A 4,700-nucleotide genomic window follows, 5' to 3' on the forward strand; every position below is an offset into this window, starting at 1 on the left:
TCTTATATGTAAAACAAATAAATTTTCTTTTTATTTTATGCTTTTTAAGTGATTTTAAGTATTTTTTTACTGATTTTGTCGCGTAACGTCGCGCATTCTCCTTTGTGACGTCATTATATCATGACGTCACATCATCAGTTTTGAAATATAGTTCTGTTAAATTTCTCTAATTTTGTTAGAGTTTTAACATGATGTATGATGACATAGACTTTCTTTTCCTAAATAAGCATACTTACGTATGGCGGCATTCATTTCTGCCTGTTATTCCATTTAGTTATGATTTTCTTTCATTCGCATTCAGATATAGTCTGGCTACAGTGAAAATTATATTTTATAAATTTCACTAGTGGTTTATCAGAATATAATCATCTGATATATTGTAATAAAACACTGGAAAGCATGAAATAATAAGAAAATAATTTTTTTAAAACTGCCTAAAATTAAAAAAAAAATATCTTGTTTTTTTTTTTTTTTTTTTTTTTTTTTTTAAGTGCCTCTTCCATTTCTTTACCTGGCATTTTGAGAAATTTGCAAGTCATAGTTTATATAATATCAGAACATTTAGCTTTGAAAAGTCTTAATTATGTTTAATTTCAAACCACTTGATGCTGTTGTTAGAATATTTACAGAAAATATTTTTATGGAAACAATTGATTTAGTTTTAGTTTTAACATATTTTATTCATAAGCATACAGGGTACATAATATACATGCATTCAATATATACAATGGTAAAATGGCTTAGAACAAAATATATGACTGATTTGATATTGTGTATAATATTGTCCTATGATTTTTTTTTCAATATAGAACTTACGTGTTTAAGATTTTGTCTTAATTCTGAAAGAAAAAAATGATCTGGAGAACATTTTGTCCATATAAAGTGTTTTTACTGTGCTATTGCATAAGAATGTCAGTATAAACATATTTTTATTGTATGTATTTTTATTTCCTACCTCATCAGAGCACAGAATGCTCAGAGAAAAACTATTTTGCTCTTTTTAACTACTGATAGTGTCCACTTGAAACTTTACACTTGTCTTTTGGATCATTATTGAAGATAACTGTCATGCTGGTTTATAACACTTGTATTAAGTAACTGGCATAGATATATAACTCAAGCACAGATCTTGAATGATTATTGCCCTTTATGAAAACTTTTAATTAATATGGTTGTGCATATTTTCTTGACCTAGGTATTCTGGGAATTGCATAAAGGGCAACTTATGAAAAACTTGCTCCCTAGTATCCTTAAATGGTCACCTTTCAACTTTATGTATGCTCAAATAAACTTGACTAGCCCCATTTTAATGACCATTTAGCTAAAAAGAAAAACTTTTGAACCTTTAGAAGGGTCATCAACTTGTTTTGTTGCATCCTCTATCTCTATAAAAGTATGGTGATTTTTTTCTTTTTAATTAATAATATTTTCATAGAACTAATTCAGTGAAATTGTCACTCAACCAATAAAAAAATCATGAATATTGGTTAATCATCACCAATTTGTTTTATACATGTATATTTATTTTACTGAAGAAAAAAATTATGGAATTTAATAAATTGTACAATTTTGATCTGTATTTCTGTTGTTCTTTTATTCATTTATTAAATTCTTTTGCACAAACTCAAAACTTAAAAAAAATTATTTGCTTGACAGTTAAAGAGGGTGAATGTATTACAGTAACAAAACAGTAAATTAAAATTCATAGCCTTCTGGCAGCAACAGATTCTACTTGTGTGGCCAGTGCCGACCAAGATCATATAACAAGTCTGTACCATCTGATCATGGTCTATACTGTTTCTACAGATTTTAAAAGTTCACCTAAAAATGATGAATGGTTTTATCCAGATTGGTTCTGTAGCACTGAGAAGATAGCTTTTTTATAACTGAAAGTAAGTTTATAAAATTTAGTTAATACTAAATTTATTTTAAGTTTGATTTTGTCTGAAGCTATAAGCTTATAGACACACAATTTCTGGAACCAACCAGTAATAAGCAAAGAATGTAAAGTTTCTTTCTCAAGGACACAAAGACTTGCTCCTGACAGAGTTTGAATCTTAACATTACAGTACTAGTCCAATGTGTTAACCACTCAGCTATGCCACTAAATATATGACAGTAAATAAAGATTATATACAGTGGAGATGCAGAATGATATCATACATGTATACATGCATATCTATAACATTATTCAGTTATACGTTCTGCAAAGCCCTTGTAGCTAAAGCTTTACAATAGCAAAAAAATTGCTGCTGATTTTAAATCTTACTTTAATTTACCAAACTTTAAAATATCACAAAATCTCCACTAGAAGTGCAATTAGTAAAACTATCATTAAACAGTTCTATTTGTGGGTTGGGTGGAAATCCCAGGATCGCCATTAGGAAAGCCAGGATCATATAAGATATATAATAGTAAATTCAGGAATTGACCACCTGCCATAGGTGTCATTGATTACTTATCGGTTAGATCTAACCACAGAATGTGTTATGTTAGATTAAACATATTTATTTCAATATTTTACTAATTTTATACATGTTATATGTATATTATTATTACATAAAATTGAAAGGGATTAGAACTAAAGAAAACTTGTAGTTCCTCTCCCTAAATGTATTAGGTTATACATGTAGAAGTGAGAGAAAAAAAATTATAATCATAAACTTGTACAGTATAATTTTTCTGATGGAGTTTGCTTTATTGTTCAATGGTTTCGATATCTTTTTGATTTACAATAATGTCAGTGTAAAATTAATATCTGTACTAAAATTCTAAAACATTACCAAAAAGACGCGACATTTTACAATTACATTTCTTTCTCAAGGAAACAAAGACTTGCTCCTGACAGGGTTTGAATCTCTACATTACAGTACTAGTCCAATGTGTTAACCACTCAGCCATGCCGCCAAATATATGACAGTAAAGAAAGATTATATACAGTGTAGATGCAGAATGATATCATACATGTATACATGCATATCTATAACATTATTCAGTTATACGTTCTGCAAAGCCCTTGTAGCTAAAGCTTTACAATAGCAAAAAAATTGCTGCTGATTTTAAATCTTACTTTAATTTACCAAACTTTAAAATATCACAAAATCTCCACTAGAAGTGCAATTAGTAAAACTATCATTAAACAGTTCTATTTGTGGGTTGGGTGGAAATCCCAGGATCGCCATTCGGAAAGCCAGGATCATATAAGATATATAATAGTAAATTCAGGAATTGACCACCTGCCATAGGTGTCATTGGTTACTTATCGGTTAGATCTAACCACAGAATGTGTTATGTTAGATTAAACATATTTATTTCAATATTTTACTAATTTTATACATGTTATATGTATATTATTATTACATAAAATTGAAAGGGATTAGAACTAAAGAAAACTTGTAGTTCCTCTCCCTAAATGTATTAGGTTATACATGTAGAAGTGAGAGAAAAAAAATTATAATCATAAACTTGTACAGTATAATTTTTCTGATGGAGTTTGCTTTATTGTTCAATGGTTTCGATATCTTTTTGATTTACAATAATGTCAGTGTAAAATTAATATCTGTACTAAAATTCTAAAACATTACCAAAAAGACGCGACATTTTACAATTACATTTTAACAAAATAGGTTTTTGAATGAAATCTTCTTTTAGTATTCCAAAAACATCAATAAGAATTATGACAATCTGATAAACTTGAAATTTCTGCACTTCAAATTTGTAAATATATACCTCTAAATATATTTAAATTTTAAGTTTAAATCATTGTAATTGTCATTATAAGATATAATAGATTAAAAAAATAATGTTTTATTGCCCTTTATTACGATAGATATCAGCACAAATACAGTTTATAAGTTTTTCCTATATGTCTAATATCGGGCATTACCACGTTAATGAAAAATTAGGTTCAATTACATTAGGGTTTTGAAGTCATGCCAAATTTAATGTTTATATGGAAGGGGGATAATCCTGACTGCTTACGTTGAAACCGGGTATGTGTATGAATTTTTAATGAAAGCTTTTTCAATACTTAGTTTCCCAAAGCGTCATACTTACATTATAATCAATTTAAGTTTGGACTGTAGTATTAGTAATTTGGACGTTTATATATGAAGACCATTACTCTGATACTATGCTGTCATTGGTTTTCGCGACATACACAATTTTGTAATTTCCAAATTTTATTGCATTATTATGAGAGATCTTATGAGACCTTTGTGTTAGAACATATATATTTATACAAGAAAATCATAAGTATATTGTACAGTTGTTATGATCATGTACCATTGAGGTTGGTAATAGATATGAATTGAAAACATTTTGAAAGAAGACCCCACCCTTTTCCACAACATGAAATTATATAGTTGAGACATACCCTATATTCTTACCAAGCCCTACTCACAAATATGTTTGTTAACACTTAAGTTGGGGTTAATGTCTGACACCAGTCAATGCATAAGTGCATTGCAGTCGAGGAATTTGGATGTCATTCGGCCAAGTGGTTTGCAATATCTACTGACCCGTGAAGATTTTTACAAACACAAAATCTTTTAAAGTGGGGAGTAACATAAAAAATAATGATTAATACACTTTATGTTATAATTTTATTTTCTTGGATTTAGTATATTCCATTTGATCTTAACAATCTTGACTCTTGTTAATTAACTTACAAATTTTTTCAATCTTTATTGCTTAACCAT

The sequence above is a fragment of the Ruditapes philippinarum genome, unplaced genomic scaffold, assembly GCF_026571515.1.
Source record: "Ruditapes philippinarum isolate M1 unplaced genomic scaffold, ASM2657151v2 ctg1158_1_1_1_1, whole genome shotgun sequence".
Taxonomy (NCBI): domain Eukaryota; kingdom Metazoa; phylum Mollusca; class Bivalvia; order Venerida; family Veneridae; genus Ruditapes; species Ruditapes philippinarum.